The sequence below is a fragment of the Aquarana catesbeiana genome, linkage group LG07 (genome assembly GCF_042186555.1).
Source record: "Aquarana catesbeiana isolate 2022-GZ linkage group LG07, ASM4218655v1, whole genome shotgun sequence".
NCBI classification, from domain to species: domain Eukaryota; kingdom Metazoa; phylum Chordata; class Amphibia; order Anura; family Ranidae; genus Aquarana; species Aquarana catesbeiana.
Genome location: NC_133330.1, coordinates 50,661,728 through 50,680,252, shown reverse-complemented (window position 1 = coordinate 50,680,252; position 18,525 = coordinate 50,661,728).

Sequence of the window (18,525 nt, the reverse complement as noted above, 5' to 3'; positions counted from 1 at the left end):
AAGCTTCAAGAATGGACTTCAACAACTATGACCTTGTTGAGACATCTCTTACAATGACCTGATGCATCAAACATAATTACTTGAAGTGGCATCTGGCTCCTGTACTGAAATCTTTGCTAAGGTGAGCCAATTAGCAGAATGATTGGCTGAATTCTGACAAGGAGGTCATGTATCTAGGACACCTGCATGTTACTTAGAGAGGTTCACAGTTTCTATGGCTGTTACAGAAGACATAAACTACATGCGGATAAAAAAACTTGTCTGAAATTGTGTTGTAAAAATTTTGCAATCAACAATACTGAAGTGTAGTGCAATAACCCTAGAATTGTGTGTCTCTTACAGAGACCTTTACAAATATATCTTGCTGAACTTAGCTGCAATACAACCCCTTAGAGCTTCTTGATTTAGTTTTTTGATTGACGCGATTAAGTTAGAAGTCATTAGCTGTTGTTTTTACATAGTCAATAGGCTTGTATAAAGGTGACAGATTTTTCTGATCAAGCAGTATTCAGGTGATATTTCTTTATTAGGAAATCACTCTCAAAAGGCAGTGACCATCATCCAAAAGTCAATGGGGTTGATTTACTAAAGGCAAATAGACTGTGCACTTGGAAACATGCAGTTGTCCTCTGCAAATGCAATTGCTCCAGAGCTTAGTAAATGAGGTAAGGCTTCACATTGCAAGGAGTACCCAATCACGTGCAAGGAAAAATAAAAAAAAAACAGCATTTTTGCTTGCACATGATTGGATGATGGAAGTCATCAGAGCTTCTGCTCATTTACCAAGCTCTGGAGCAACTGCTTTTAGTAAATGAACCCCAATGTGTTCATTTATCTCTGCCTGCGTGTGAATTATTGGGAGTGTGCGCACACATGCAAACCTCCCACTTGTGAAAGTGTGTATCAATTGTGTCCTGACTTGAAGAAGGAAAGGACAAGAATGAGCGTGTGGTGAAGAGCACTTCGTACAGATGGTCATACAAGTCTTCATTGGTAAAATAGCGACAAACAGCCAACCCATTTTGGGGTATGTAGATACCTCCTAATTCAGGGCTGGGGCAAAGTCTTGTTTCAAGATTTATACTATATGCCTGTGGTCACTAGTGTCCAGTTTTAGGAGGCTGTATGAAGTGTCATCCTTGAAGTATGAAATGTGGTAATTGCAATCTTTTTTTGTCAAACAAAATTTGCGTAGCTATTTATCAAGTATATGTTTTCATGGAAAAAAAAACAAGATAAAATGAATTTTAGTGCAAACAAACACAATTTTATACCCATTTTTTTGTAAAATTAAGTAAATAGATACCGAACATGTTAAACCTTAAAATTGAATGCATCTGTGAAATCACAAAAAACTATGGACTAAATTGTTCATAGGCAACGCTATAAAGTGGTAGTAAACCATGGCATTTAAGAAAAAAAAATCCTGTGAAAGACAATGGCATAATGTACTAGTATGCATTGTATACTAGTAAATTATGAAATACTTACCTTAGAATGAAGCCCTCCAGCGGTGCGCTTTCACCACTGGCAGGGCTTCCATCTTCACCTTCCGGTTTCGTGGGCTCCTGCTGTATGAGTGGGCAAGCCGCAATGACGTCCCTAAAGTCACGGCCACGGCACATTGCTCTGAAGGGACAGCACGGGTATGCCGTTTCTTCAGAGTGCATGCGCCAGTGACGTCACCGGCTGGCAAAAGAGTGAATATCTCCAAAATGATGCACATTTAGGAGGTATTCATTGTTACCTACAGGTAAGTTTATAATAAAGCTTATCTGAGGGAAAATCACAAAGCAGTCTTTACTATTGCTTTAAAAGCCTTTACAGGTTATCAGTTTAGAGTTAACCATATTGGGGGTCAGCAGCCTGTAGATCACAGACAGGTGACTGGTAGATCGCGGTCTGGGCTTGCTGACCCACCATTACAGAGCATCTAACAGAGTGTATTGCAGAGGGACTACTTGTAAATTTGGAGCTGTAGTAGGTAAGAGGAGCCGCATGAACCGATGCCTCCCTCATAGTGCTGGCTCCTGTCCCATGCGGAGTGATACCAACTGCACTCCACCTCCTATCCCGGCTAGAGGTCTCCAGAGTGGTGCCAGCAGAGTTGTGCCAGCAGCGTGGTGCCAGCAGCAGGAAAGGAGAGCTCTTTAGGTCAGTGTGAAGAAGTACCCTGGGCATATTAGTATATGGCTGCTTTTACACTGATGTGCTGCGGTTTACCCACGCCGTGAGTGCAGTGCTGTGTACCTGCAGCTTTCCTGCGAGTTTGCTGCAGCCATAGACTTCTATTATATCCTACTGTTTTACTACTTTCCCCCAACTGTACGTGTGAACGAGGCCTAAGGGTGCCGCTGCTGAATGCAACTAAGGGCTCATTCACAAGTGCAGCAGGCACTGCTGCTCCTCTGAAAAGCGATCCGAGTGTGTGTTTAAACCCATAATTGCCGTGCAATGCACGCAATTGCGGCACTGTAGTACGGCACTTAGAGGTTCAAATCAGGTGTGAAGAGGTATTAAGTACTATATTATGGCCTTAAAATTATTGCTCTCACTCTGACGTTCATAGCGATACCTTCTGTAGCAAGGTACCGGGCCTCTTTAGGCCCAATGGTGACCTCCAGAGTCAGGGACAGCTGACATCCTTCTGTGTAGAGTGGGTTACAAGGCATGGTGGGTGTAATGCAAGGTGGATTGATGGGCACCAGACACTTCTTGATTTCAAAGAGATTTATTGTGTGTTAAACAGAACTGTGAGAGGGTTAGGGCCAGGACACCCTTAAGTAGATGCAATGTTAATTGGCAAACTCTGAGACTTCTATAGGCAGACTGCCATGGAGGGAAAGGTATTCAGCTAGACACCACATCTGCATGAGTAGGAATACTGTCTCCTATGGCAACAATCTTATAACTGTTTCTAACAAAGGTTGCAATGAACTCTTTTACTTCTTCTACAATCTGCTATTGTAGAACTTCACTCCACTGAGCTTCCAGTCTTGCACTAGAGTTCCTGACCCACTTGCCTGGATCCCCTGGGCTCTTCCAATCGTCAAACTCATATCTCCCTCAAGTGTCACCACCGGGTACCTGCTGGGTCCCTAGCTTGGCACTCACAGATACTCCTCAAGCGTCACCCTACTGGCCTGCTTGGTCCTTGGCTTGGCACACAATAATGCTATGCAAGCGTCACCTCCATTGGCTGGGTCCCTGGCTTGACACTTGCTGAAGTTTTCACAATTCTTCACTGTCCCCGAGTGGTGAGAATACTGCTCTGGTATTTGCTTCAGCTACTCACAGTGGTCTCCGGTAACAAGGTGGATGGTCCCTTAGTGGCGACAGCTTCCCCCTCTACCTCTGACCACAACATGTTCTCCAACCAGCAGAACCATTACTTCTGGTTGGACTACAAGCCCACAGTCCCAACCCTACGCTGCTTCTTGTTTCTGGATAGGCCCTCAGACAGCCTAGCAATCAGATGTCCCTGGGATAGGCCTTAAGTCTCTGGCTTAGCATCCTGGGGCTATACAGTACACGTCCCCCCAGATGGCCATCCAGGTGGCACAGAACCCCGATCACCTGGCTCCACCCAAATAAATAGGCTCTCCCAGCAGGCCAAGGGACCAAAGAAAATCTTTGCCCATTGGCTGAGACACCCCATTCATTCCTAATCTGTCCTTGCAATGCCCTTGTCTTATCTAATGTCACCAGATACCCGGCCATCTAGCGGCAGAAGAGAGAAGTGCAGCAATTCCAGAATTAGCGTGAAATCAATTGACCTCCTGACAATTAGCCAAGGTAACTATCACTTGGCAAATAAATTTAGGAGCAACCCTGCCACATCAGGGTGCCACACTTGCGTATTTGGTGCAATTTAAATTTACATACATGTGCTCACTCTCTGCTGTGTGTTTTTTAAGTACGTTTGGGGTGATGCGGGTGCCTTATATCTTTCAAAATTATTTTTATTTATTTTATCTAATTTATTTTTACACTTTTTAAAATGTCCTTTCTTTATTTCCTTCTTTATTTTTACTTAAAGTGGCTGTAAACCTTTTTTTTTTTCTATCAAAAAGACATACATGCCTATACTTACCTGCTCTGTGCAAGGGTTTTGCACAGAGCAGCCCCGATTCTCTTCTTCTGGGGTCCCCCGCCGGCGCACCAGGCTCCTCCTCTTTACTGGGTGCCCCCATGAAAAGCCGCTTGACACAGACAGCTAGACTTGGCTCTGCCCCCCGCTCCCGTGTCACAGGACTTGATTGATAGCAGCGAGAGCCAATGGCTCCCGCTGCCATCAATCTGTCTGATGAAGAGAGAGACAGTGGCTGCTTGTGCGCCTCCCTGGATTGAATCGGGCTCAGGTAAGAAAAAGGGGGGTCTGGGGCGGGGGGCGCTGGAGCACAGACAGTTTTTCACCTTAATGGATAGAATGCATTAACCGATTGCCGACCACCCGCCCTCGTTTGACAGCGGAAGAGTGGCTCCCCTGCGCGAATTGCCGTAGCTGTACGGCGGGCGCTTTAAGGGGTGTAGGTGGTATGCATGTGCGCCTGTCACGTCACTTAAGAGCCAATGCGTTTGCCCAGCGGCCGCTATGTCCGCCGGGCACCCGAGAACACTCCTGACAGAGATAGTTCTGTCAGAGGTGAGGAGACAGATCTGTTGTTCCTAATGCTTAGGAACAGCGGTCGGTCTCCTTCCCCAGTCAGTCCCATACCCCTGCAGTTAGAACACACACTGAGGGAACACATTTAACCCCTTGATCGCCCCCTAGTGTTAACCCCTTCCCTGCCAGTGATATTTATACAGTAAAGTGTGGCTATTTTTAGCTCTAATCGCTGTATAAATGTCACTGGTTCCAAAAAAGTGTCAAAAGTTTCCGATTGGTCCGCCGCTATGTTGCAGTACCGAATCGGTGATCGCCGCCATTACTAGCAAAAAAAAATTAAAAATACCATAAATCTATCCCCTATTTTGTAGATGCTATAACTATTGCGTAAATCAATCAATATATGCTTATTGCTATTTTTTTTACCAAAAATATGTAGAAGAATATATATTGGCCTAAACTGAAATTTTTTTTTTTTTTTTGGGGGGGGTATTTATTATAGCGTAAAGTTTTTTTCCTTAAAATTCCCTCCTAAACTTGGGGTGCGTGTTATACGCAGATAAATACGGTAATTGGGCGGCACAGTGGTGTAGTGGGTAGCACTCTCACCTAGCAGTAAGAAGGGTCGCTGGTTCGAATCCCAACCAGGACACTACCTGCCTGGAGTTTGCATGTTCTCCCTGTGCCTGCGTGGGTTTCCTCCGGGTACTCCGGTTTCCTCCCACACTCCAAAAACATGCTGGTAGGTTAATTGGATCCTGTTTAAATTGTCCCTAGTATGTATGAATGTGAGTTAGGGACCTTAGATTGTAAGCTCCTTGAGGGTAGGGACTGATGTGAATGTACAATGTATATGTAAAGCGCTGCGTAAATTGACGGCGCTATATAAGTACCTTAAATAAATAATAAAAAAATAAATAAAAGTAAAAAATATTGTGTCTTTTTTTTTTTCAAAATTGTCACTGTTCTTTTGTTTATAGCGCAAAAAATAAAAACTGTAAAGGTGATCAAATACCACCAAAAGAAAGCTCTATTTGTGGCAAAAAGAGGACATAAATTTTGTTTGGGTACAGCGTTGCACGGCCGCGCAATTGTCAGTTAAAACGACGCAGTGCCGTATCGCAAAAAACGGCCTGATCAGCAAGCGGATAAATTCTTCCGGGGCTGAAGTGGTTAAGGTGAAAAACCTTAAGGCGTTAAAACCACTTTAATTTATTTCTTTTTTGCTGTCACAAAGGGCTAACAAACTCCCTATAAAATAGCATTGGGCAGGTGATAGGTCCTCTTAATGAGCAGCCGCTTGCTTTAACCCTGTTTATAAACATACATGGGTAGACAGGGGGGTTAAAAAACCCACACATATTGAAAAATGACTTTGTTGAACTTGTAAGTAACTTTGCCATACTTTGCACAGAATTTTGGTGTCATTTTGAATGGGACAGATTACAGAATAAAATTAATAATTTTTATCTACAGTAATCATAGTTGTACTGAAATGAACACTAATCAAACTAGAATAATTAATTTTTTGTTTTTATTCATTAACCCAAGTTACCTGTAGATCGCATTAGAAAATAAGAGAATTTTACAAACAAAAAAGAAAATAAGAGAATTTTGAAAGACAATATTGCCTGAAGAAAGTCTTGAAACAACTGACATATTTATTGCTTCAGTATTATAAGTATTGACAGACATATTGGCTGATCAATAGTCTTATTGTGGAAATGTGAAAATGTCTCTGATCCATAAGTGGTATATTGGTGCCAGGTGGTAAAATACGTTGTCGAAATGATATCTACTGTTCAGATTATTCAGACGCCCATACTTTTACTCAAGAAAATACACCAAATGGATATTTTCTATCAGACCATTGTAAATCAAACTCAACAAATTCTTACAAGGAGGCACCTTGTGTATTCCAGAGGTCGGCTTGAAATAGATTATTTATCATGTCTGTTCAGCTCTTCAAATGCGTATCCATCTTCAGCAAGTCAGATTATATCAGTTATACCAACCCAAAGGTGATATTTGACCCGTTTACTGGTCATAACCAATTATAGCTATGATCGGCTGTAGTCTGACACACGGATAGTGTTATCTGGGACAGGGGAAGAAATACGATTTTCATTTTTTCTCCCTTTAGAATGATTTACATATATTTAGTAAAACAATGGAAACTGAGAAAAAATAGCTACTAATCCATCATTGCCTTTCTTTAGATTATGGTGTGTGCAGGACAATGAAAGCTTGTTTTATTGGTTGCCATGTGTTACTATACTTTAAAAAATGTAGTAACTAAGTAGGATATTTTGAGTCACAAATTCTCCTGAGCCACTTCTAATATTATTGCATTTTCCTTTACCAGCCATGTTACATAGTTACATAGTAGGTGAGGTTGAAAAAAGACACAAGTCCATCAAGTCCAACCTATGTGTGTGATTACGTGTCAGTATTACATTGTATATCCCTGTATGTTGCGGTCATTCAGGTGCTTATCTAATAGTTTCTTGAAGCTATCGATGCTCCCCGCTGAGACCACCGTCTGTGGAAGGGAATTCCACATCCTTGCCGCTCTTACAGTAAAGAACCCTCTACATAGTTTAAGATTAAACCTCTTTTCTTCTAATGTTAATGAGTGGCTACGAGTCTTGTTAAGCTCTCTTCTGCGAAAAAGTTTTATTTCTATTGTGGGGTCACCAGTACTGTATTTGTATATTGAAATCATATCCCCTCTCAAGCGTCTCTTCTCCAGAGAGAATAAGTTCAGGGCTCGCAACCTTCCCTCATAACTAATATCCTCCAGACCCTTTATTAGCTTTGTTGCCCTTCTTTGTACTCACTCCATTTCCAGTACATCCTTCCTGAGGACTGGTGCCCAGAACTGGACAGCATATTCTAGGTGCGGCCGGACATTGTTATCCAATGTGTGATAAGTTCACCTTCAGGAACATGTTAGGACACTTTCCCACTGCCCTACTGTGTAGGTGCTTAGCAGTTTACTCATGGTTTTTGAGTGGGTTACCTGCTCTTAATCCATAGATTTCTATCACGTTGTAGATCGGATGTTTTTGGTGTGTTCTCTGAAAGTGGACCTGAAGTCCTGCATGCTACTTTGGTGCGCTTTCAGAAGACACACCAAAAATGCCTAATCTAATAGAAATCTCTGGGAAGACACGGATAATCTGCACGAAAACCACAGGTACACTGTGCTGCACCCATGCTGCGGGTGTAACATGTAACATGTTCCAGCTCCTTCCCTCCTCTCCCTTTTCTGTTTGGCCTGTAGGGTTAAATATACTTTTTATAAACAAACTAATAATAAACCAATTCAACAAAAAAAGTTAAATGACAGTATTAAACCCAAAACTAAAAATGAAATATATTGCAGCTTACTAATTTTCAGATGTGGTGGTGTGCATTTGTTTTTTTATGCTTTTTCCCCTTTTATTTTCACCTCGTGATTCTTATTTTTTTTCAACTTCCTTCAACAGACTAAGCTTTCTAGGAAAAATGACAATTAGAAACTGAGACAAACTATTTAAAGAGTTGCTAAACCCAGGAACCTGCATTCACTATATCTGGTCTCCCACAGTACACAGAACATGGAAATGCAATTATTTTATTTTATTTATTTATTTCAGGTACTTATATAGCGCCGTCAATTTACGCAGCGCTATACATATACATTATACATTCACATCAGTCCCTACACCCTCAAGGAGCTTACAATCTAAGGTCCCTAACTCACATTCATACATACTAGGGCCAATTTAGACAGGATCCAATTAACCTACTAGCATGTCTTTGGAGTGTGGGAGGAAACCGGAGTACCCGGAGGAAACCCACGCAGACACAGGGAGAACATGCAAACTCCAGGCAGGTAGTGTCGTGGTTGGGATTCGAACCAGCGACCCTTCTTACTGCTAGGTGAGAGTGCTACCCACTACACCACTGTGCCACCCAATTACCGTATTTATCTGCGTATAACACGCACCCCAAGTTTAGGAGGGAATTTTAAGGAAAAAAACTTTTAGGAGGGAAGTTTAAGGAAAAAAAAACTTACATTAAAATGCCCATCAATGCAGCGTTATCAGTGTCCATCTGCAGCCTTTTCAGTGTCAGTGCAGCCTTGCCCCAGTGTCCATTGCAGCCTTGTCAGTGCAGCCTTGTCCGTGCAGCTTTGCCTCAGTGCAGCCTTGTCAGTGCAGCCTTGTCAGTGCAGCTTTGCCCCAGTGCAGCCTTGTCAGTGCAGCCTTGTCAGTGCAGCTTTGCCCCAGTGCAGCCTTGTCAGTGCAGCTTTGCCCCAGTCCAGCCTTGTCAGTGCAGCTTTGCCCCAGTGCAGCCTTGTCAGTGCAGCCTTGTCAGTGCAGCCTTGTCAGTGCAGCTTTGCCCCAGTGCAGGCTTGTCAGTGCAGCTTTGTTAGTGCAGCTTTGCCCCAGTGCAGCCTTGTCAGTGCAGCTTTGCCCCAGTGCAGCCTTGTCAGTGCAGCCTTGTCAGTGCAGCTTTGCCCCAGTGCAGCTTTGCCCCAGTGCAGCCTTGTTAGTGCAGCTTTGCCCAATGCAGCCTTGTTAGTGCAGCTTTGCCCCAGTGCAGCTTTGTATACTCGCCGCGATCGCCGCCGACATACACAGCCGTGTGTAGATTCAAATATGGCGCAGAGACTGCAGGGACTCGGCAGAGCCGAGATACACATAGCCGAGTGTTCTCTTCTCGGCTCTTCTCGGCACCGCTCACAGTCACGCCCAGTCCCGCCATTGGACCTGTGTTATGTCCATCATAGGGCGGGACTGGGCGGGACTGCGAGCGGCGCCGAGAAGAGCCGAGAACACTCGGCTATGTGTATCTCAGCTCCGCCGAGCCCCTGCAGTCTCGGCGCCATATTTGAATCTACACACAGCTGTGTATGTCGGCGGTGATCGCCGCGATTGCTCCGATCAAACAAAATTGGCGGGGATCGGCCTATAACACGCACCCACGATTTTCCCCTGATTTTAAGGGGAAAAAAGTGCGTGTTATATGTCGATAAATATGGTATTTTAGTAAATATATGCTAAATACATTTTTTAATCAGTATATAGCAGTCTTGTGACTTCTATCAGTGTCTGGTTAAAGCTTGTAGGAGGAGTTTTCATTCTCGCCTGATTGTCCTATGAGGCTGCATGACCCCTGACCCTCTGTCTGGACAGTGCTAATTGGCCCTTTGCTGATCACATGCACCCTTCCAAGAAAGTAGAAAAAACCCTCTTGCAAAATACACACCAAACCGAGCATGTGGAGAGTGCCCCCAATGCTCTGTCTTATCAGGAGATGGATTGGGGACAGTGGAAGAAGGGGAGAATCAGAGAAACAGCCTCTGTACTACAAAATAACTTAAATGAGTGTTGCACAGAGAGTGGAAAAAGGACCCAAGAGTCATCTGGCATGGCAGGCTAACTACCCAGAGTGGGGTCAGAGATTACTCCTTACAGGAGTAAATGGGGGTAGGGCAAACTGGGCCAATTCAGGCCACTAGTATTCAATCTGCACACCAAAAAATGTATGAGGCCACAATTTAGAAATGATGTCTCCAAACTTTCTAAACAAAGGGACAGTTTATTGTCCTTCAGACTTTAGGGGGACCGGACTGTGGCCAGCAGGGGTGGAAATTTTCCTAGCATCAGTGGGAGTAAACATCACCACATTTGGTATTAGGTGGAGGAATAGAGCCCCATTGTTGCTATCAATAAGAGAAATGGTGCCCCATTGTTGATGTCAGTTTGCAGAATAGTGTCTCATATAAGTGGGAGAATAGTGCCCCAAGGGCCAGATAAAGACAAGCAAAGGGCCGCATCCGGCCCCTGGGCCGCAGTTTGGAGACCACTGATTTAGAGTACCTTTTTTAGGACTATGATGTTTGAGATAAGCCATCACAATCTTGTTCCCCACTACTGTAAGGTTGTTTTCCAGTACCCGAACCTGTGTCCACAGCATTAGGAAATTGATCATGACACTATGAGGTTGATTTACTAAAGGCAAATAGACGGTGCACTTTGCAAAATGCAGTTGCCCTCTGCAAGTGCAGTTGCTCCAGAACTCAGTAAATGAGATAAGGCTTCACTTTGCAAAGAATACCCAATCACGTGCAAGGAGAACAGCATTTTTTCTTGCACATGATTAGATGATGGAAGTCAGCAGAGCTTCTGCTCATGTACCAAGCTCTGGAACAACTGCACTTTGCAAAGTGCACAGTCTTTTTGCCTTTAGTAAATCAACCCCTATGATGGCTACATCACTTGTCACTGATGCTGATGACATTGCTGTTTCAGGAAAGTGCTGGTAATGGACAAAGGAAGGACTGGCCAGCATAGAGGTGAGAGATTTCTGCTCTGCAACTAGAGGTGGCAGGTTGCTGGCTGGGGAAGGCTTGGACATATTGGGTACAAAGCATAGCTTAGCCAAAGAACGCTTTAACCTTCCCAGCGGTATTCCTGAGTGTGGCTTGGGGTGAATTTTCAGTATCAAAAGCAGTAACCCCGAGCCACACTCGGGATCGCAGCACAGGATCCAGGAAAAGTTACTTACCTTGTCCCCAGAATCCTGCGATGTCTCCCCAATGTGTCCGCAGGCTCTGTTCTCCGCTCTATCATCACAGTGCCGAGCTCCATTCCCTGCGAGGGTTGCGACGCACGGGGGAGGAGCACGGCGCCAAATTCAAAAAGTGAAAAACACACAATACATACAGTACACTGTGATCTTACAGATTACATTACTGTATCAAATTATTTCACATCCCTTTTGTCCCTAATGCTTTGTCCAATGCCCTGCATGCAGTTTTATGTTATATATAATGTTCTTTCTGCCTGGAGAATGTCCATAGCAACCAAAAAGTGTCTCTTTACATCAAAAGTGGTTTTAGACCAGCTAGAAAACAGCGATAATAAATTAGAATCAAAAAAAGAAAAAATCAAAAAAAGACTGCGCTAAGACAAAAGGCAACAATCATGTGATATGACTAATCAGAACATATGAATATGTTTAAAATTGAGTTTTCCAAATTAATATTTATGAATACAAAACACCAGAGCTTTCTTAAAAAAGTGACTGAAAATATATAATAACCAAATAAAGATATAAAAAGTCCCAAATGAAGGTAAGAAAAAGTGACTGGCGTCACAAAAACACACAGTCCCTGGAGCCAAGGCAAATGCAAACAATGATCTTGGACATGTAACGCAATCCTTGGAGCCAAGGTAGATGTATTCAGTGTACATAGACGTAAAACACCCAGTGAAAAATCCTCCACCTAATAAGATGTCCGCTTACCAGAGGTAAGCTGTGAATCAGCTTAGTATTAACCTCTCCACGGGGAAGATCAGCTCCTCAGGTCTCCAACCAAGGAAGGGGGTGGGCAGGATCTTACGATGTGTTTAGCTCAATCCACATAGTAGGAGGACCCAAAAGGACAAAACAAATTCTCCATAGTGTAAAACTGTATTGCAATTTATTGAGGTAAAAAATGGTCACACTTACATTAAAATCAAGATATAAGGGCACATATGATCAGAATCAGCCGGCCGGCTTGCATGCACCCGTTCAGGCGAAAAACGATGACGTCAGCGCGTCAACCTTCCGACGTACGTTTCGTCCTACTGGACGTCGTCATGGGAACGGGCGACGCACTGACTCATCGCTATTTATGGAGACAAAACGAAACCAAGCCTCGCTATGAAGCTCGGATGGCGTCATCACAACATCCTGTTGGAAGAGGATGTATGCAACAAGTGGTGATGGAAAAAGGCTGGCGTTGCCCTCGTTAGCCAATCGCAGCCTCTTACTTATGAGGGAAGGGTTAGATAAATAGAATAATAAAATACATTGGAGGGCATGATCTAAACCTATATACGCCATCTAGTGGACCAAATAAGATTGACATTCAAAGCCACTATACTATTATATAGAAGAAGAAACTGGTAAATAAGTAAAATAATTTTCTAATATAATTATGGTATCTAAACATTAGAAAAAATGATACAATGACCTACTAACGCCATCAGAGAATCAGAGAGAGTTTACAAAATTTTATAGACAGCATGTCCATACAAAGTTATAATGTACTTAAAAAAATAAATAAAAATAAAAAATAAAAACAAAAATACAATAAAAATATCCAGATATTTTATTAGAAATGTCACCCCTCATAACCCAACTCAGTGTTTTAGATGGAATGATGGTAGGATAGTAGGATAATACTTTATATTATTCTAAGAATTATCTAGAAAAGCGTTTAAATCTACATCAACGTTGAGCCCAAAGGGGGTGTAACACTTCAATCTGTGTATCCAGGTCATCTCGAGTCTGGAAATTCCTCGTATGACAGACCCCCCCCTCCAATGTGGAGTGTACCTGTCGATACCAAGAAAGATAGTTTTTTTAGGGTCGCGATTATGTGCTTCTAGATAATGTCTAGAGACCGGATGTTTGGGAAAACCAGTGAGGATGTTAGTAATGTGTTCATTAAGCCTTACAGATAAGGGGCGCTTGGTTCTTCCTACATATTGTAGGCCACAAGGGCATTGAAGAAGATATACCACTCGCTTTGTGGAGCAGGTGATGAATGATCTAATCTCAAATTCCATCTGGGTGCTGGTGGAAATGAAGTTATGTGTCCTTCTATGTGTGCAACCACTAAGAGAACATACCCTACACCTCCTGCACTGATAGAAACCGGTCATATATTCAAAAAATCCTTTTTTGATAAGGGGAGGATCTAGGACATTTGGGGCCACTCTATTCCTGAGCGAGGGGGCACCTCTATAGATTACCTGTGGTTTGGCCGGAAGGATAGGACCAAGCACATGGTCATTTTTGAGAACATGCCAATGCTTTTTTATTAGCTTAGCTACATTGTTGTGTTGGGAAGAATAAGTGGTAATAAAGGGAATTGCAGGTACCCTCTCACGATGGAGCTTACTAGTTTCAAGTAGAGTGCATCTATCGATTTTGGCTACTTCATCTAATGTGTCCCTCAAAGATGTTTCCACATAGCCCTTCTCTAGGAAACGTTTTAATAAGATATCCGCTTGAGCTAAAAACTCAGTGTGGTTAGAACAATTACGTTTTAAACGAATAAATTGGCTCTTTGGCACAGACCTCAGCCAGGCCTCATGGTGGCAGCTGTCAGTCGGTATGTAGGAATTCCGATCTGTGTTTTTAAAGAAGGTGGCTGTGGTAAATTCTCCATCCTTCACACCGATCTTCAGGTCTAAGAAATTAATTTCAGACTGGCTGGCCTCATATGAAAGTCGGATCCCCCGGTCATTGTTATTCAGCCCCACCATATATGTATCGAGATCATCACGGTCGCCATTCCATAGGAGGAGGATGTCATCTATATATCTGGCCCACAACACCACCTGAGGTTTCTGCTGGGCATAGATGACATCCTCCTCCCACAGGGCCATGAAGAGGTTCGCCAAGCTGGGGGCATACTTTGCCCCCATGGCGACCCCCCTGTCCTGTCTGTAAAACTGACCCCCAAACCAAAAATAATTTCTAGTGGCCACAAAGTGGAGTAGTTGCATAATGAAACATATTTGTTCATCAAATAATGACGAATCTCGTCTGAGATAATATTCAACTGCAAACAGTCCTAGGTTATGGGGTATTACGGTGTATAATGAGGCGACGTCTGCTGTCACCAACCACCAATTGGGCCCTGGAGTATAATTAGAAAGTAAATTGATTACGTGACGGGTATCTTTAAGGTACGACCTCAGTGGCCTTTTTACAAGGCTTAAGAATTTAACTATATCTGAAATACACACTCAGTGGGACATAGCCTATCTTGACACTTATGTTAAAGGGGGTATGGTGCCGAGAAGTCTCAGATGGGAGGTCAGCCCACAGAAGGGCGACGTCCAACTAGAAGAGTGGTTTAGCTATTTTAATACAGCGGGAATAGATTTTTTGAAATTTCTCATTGGTCGTAAAAAGACTAAACTCACTAGATTAGATGATGAAATCAAAAACATCAAAGAGAAACTAAGCCCCCTTAAGGAGAGCAATGATTATAAAGAGAAATCGCTCTCCCTCCTTTCCTTATTAGAAAAGGAGGAAAGAGATCAGAGAATTAAAAAGAAAAAGAAATATAATAGAGACCTATTAGACTACCAAGGGGCAGTAGTTTTTGAATGGCAAAAAAAATTATTAGCTGAACAAAACACAGCTGATAATATGGAGTGGGGTCCATCTAACCCAGGAGGACTACCCCCAGCCATGGTATATGCCCCCCCTCCATTACAACCCAACCTTTCCGGGCCCTTTCCGGGAGGCCATAATGGCCCCTCTGGTAGGTCCCAACAGGGAACACAACCCTCTTCCTCCAGACGTGGAATGGGTGAGAAGGGAGGTGCTCCATCTTATTACCCGCCCTCTCAACCAAGACGATCTCGGGGGACAGGTGGTTCTAACCATGGAGGACGAGGGAGGGGTAGAGGTTCTGGCAATAAAAGACCTATGGGTGGTCACCCTTTTGGGGGCAGATCACATGATCAATATAATGAGTATAAGGATCATCTGCCATCTCCCCGTATGGTCAATTTTGAGCCCCATCTAGACTACCCTTATGGCCCCAGTTATGATCCCAATTTGGGCTACTATGAGGATAGACCTCGAGAATTTCATAATCCTGGACCCAGAATCACTAGGAGGGAGTACTCGGAATACAATATCAGTACCCACAATCAATTCTACCCTTTAAGTGACCTTGAAGGCCCCCCTACTAGTTCCACCATCATGGAAGCACGTAACCAATTGGCCCCACAGTCCCATCCCAGATTGGGGGGACCCATAGATGATGGGAATAAACCTGGCCCCTCTAATTCTAATCATCAGCAATGGGGTTTTCACAGGCCAGGCCAAGGCACCAAAAGGCCAGCAGACCAAAGAGAGGAACTAGAGGGGGGAGGCGATTGCGATCTAAAAAGGAAAAAAGCATAACCAATAATGGTATATTCAATCTAAGTTCTGTTTCCTTAAATGACTCTGAAAAATCTTTACTTAACAAAGGTCTTAAATTTGCACCACCGAGAGGTTTGAATAAGTTTCAAACTTTTATAGATGTGCACAAATTTGTCCGCAAGGTCAACATTAAAAGATATTTAACCTCCAACCCTATTACTAATATTACAACCGGTTCCAATGAATACCGTCACTCTGGGCTATCAAATGCCTCCCTTTTCAATCCTCCCGGGGCTATAGCCCCCTCATTGAAGGTGTTTAAAGATCTAGTCCTTAAGGATTTAGAGCAATTACCCCTCAAAAAAGTATACTTTGACAAAAATCTGAAAACTGGTCTAGATTCCTTATGTCACAATAAAAACTTAGTCATCAGACCGGCAGATAAGGGGGGTGGCATTATAGTTTTGGACAGGAACGACTATCTTAAAGAAATGTCTAACATCTTGGGAGATCGTGACACCTATACCCCCCTTAGATCAGATCCAAAAGCCCAATATAAAAAAGAATTGGAGGCGCTAATTAAGTTCGGGTCAGAACAGGGTATCCTAGATAATAAGGAGAAAGCCTATCTGGTACCAAAAGCCCCTCGTACCCCTGTTCTCTATTACCTGCCAAAAATTCACAAGCATCCTACCTGCCCCCCGGGACGTCCCATAGTCAGTGGAATAGATTCCATATCGTCCCGGGTGGGCAGGTATATAGATTTCTATCTACAGCCATTAGTTACTAAGATGCCGTCGTACCTTAAAGATACCCGTCACGTAATCAATTTACTTTCTAATTATACTCCAGGGCCCAATTGGTGGTTGGTGACAGCAGACGTCGCCTCATTATACACCGTAATACCCCATAACCTAGGACTGTTTGCAGTTGAATATTATCTCAGACGAGATTCGTCATTATTTGATGAACAAATATGTTTCATTATGCAACTACTCCACTTTGTGGCCACTAGAAATTATTTTTGGTTTGGGGGTCAGTTTTACAGACAGGACAGGGGGGTCGCCATGGGGGCAAAGTATGCCCCCAGCTTGGCGAACCTCTTCATGGCCCTGTGGGAGGAGGATGTCATCTATGCCCAGCAGAAACCTCAGGTGGTGTTGTGGGCCAGATATATAGATGACATCCTCCTCCTATGGAATGGCGACCGTGATGATCTCGATACATATATGGTGGGGCTGAATAACAATGACCGGGGGATCCGACTTTCATATGAGGCCAGCCAGTCTGAAATTAATTTCTTAGACCTGAAGATCGGTGTGAAGGATGGAGAATTTACCACAGCCACCTTCTTTAAAAACACAGATCGGAATTCCTACATACCGACTGACAGCTGCCACCATGAGGCCTGGCTGAGGTCTGTGCCAAAGAGCCAATTTATTCGTTTAAAACGTAATTGTTCTAACCACACTGAGTTTTTAGCTCAAGCGGATATCTTATTAAAACGTTTCCTAGAGAAGGGCTATGTGGAAACATCTTTGAGGGACACATTAGATGAAGTAGCCAAAATCGATAGATGCACTCTACTTGAAACTAGTAAGCTCCATCGTGAGAGGGTACCTGCAATTCCCTTTATTACCACTTATTCTTCCCAACACAACAATGTAGCTAAGCTAATAAAAAAGCATTGGCATGTTCTCAAAAATGACCATGTGCTTGGTCCTATCCTTCCGGCCAAACCACAGGTAATCTATAGAGGTGCCCCCTCGCTCAGGAATAGAGTGGCCCCAAATGTCCTAGATCCTCCCCTTATCAAAAAAGGATTTTTTGAATATATGACCGGTTTCTATCAGTGCAGGAGGTGTAGGGTATGTTCTCTTAGTGGTTGCACACATAGAAGGACACATAACTTCATTTCCACCAGCACCCAGATGGAATTTGAGATTAGATCATTCATCACCTGCTCCACAAAGCGAGTGGTATATCTTCTTCAATGCCCTTGTGGCCTACAATATGTAGGAAGAACCAAGCGCCCCTTATCTGTAAGGCTTAATGAACACATTACTAACATCCTCACTGGTTTTCCCAAACATCCGGTCTCTAGACATTATCTAGAAGCACATAATCGCGACCCTAAAAAAACTATCTTTCTTGGTATCGACAGGTACACTCCACATTGGAGGGGGGGGTCTGTCATACGAGGAATTTCCAGACTCGAGATGACCTGGATACACAGATTGAAGTGTTACACCCCCTTTGGGCTCAACGTTGATGTAGATTTAAACGCTTTTCTAGATAATTCTTAGAATAATATAAAGTATTATCCTACTATCCTACCATCATTCCATCTAAAACACTGAGTTGGGTTATGAGGGGTGACATTTCTAATAAAATATCTGGATATTTTTATTGTATTTTTGTTTTTATTTTTTATTTTTATTTATTTTTTTAAGTACATTATAACTTTGTATGGACATGCTGTCTATAAAATTTTGTAAACTCTCTCTGATTCTCTGATGGCGTTAGTAGGTCATTGTATCATTTTTTCTAATGTTTAGATACCATAATTATATTAGAAAATTATTTTACTTATTTACCAGTTTCTTCTTCTATATAATAGTATAGTGGCTTTGAATGTCAATCTTATTTGGTCCACTAGATGGCGTATATAGGTTTAGATCATGCCCTCCAATGTATTTTATTATTCTATTTATCTAACCCTTCCCTCATAAGTAAGAGGCTGCGATTGGCTAACGAGGGCAACGCCAGCCTTTTTCCATCACCACTTGTTGCATACATCCTCTTCCAACAGGATGTTGTGATGACGCCATCCGAGCTTCATAGCGAGGCTTGGTTTCGTTTTGTCTCCATAAATAGCGATGAGTCAGTGCGTCGCCCGTTCCCATGACGACGTCCAGTAGGACGAAACGTACGTCGGAAGGTTGACGCGCTGACGTCATCGTTTTTCGCCTGAACGG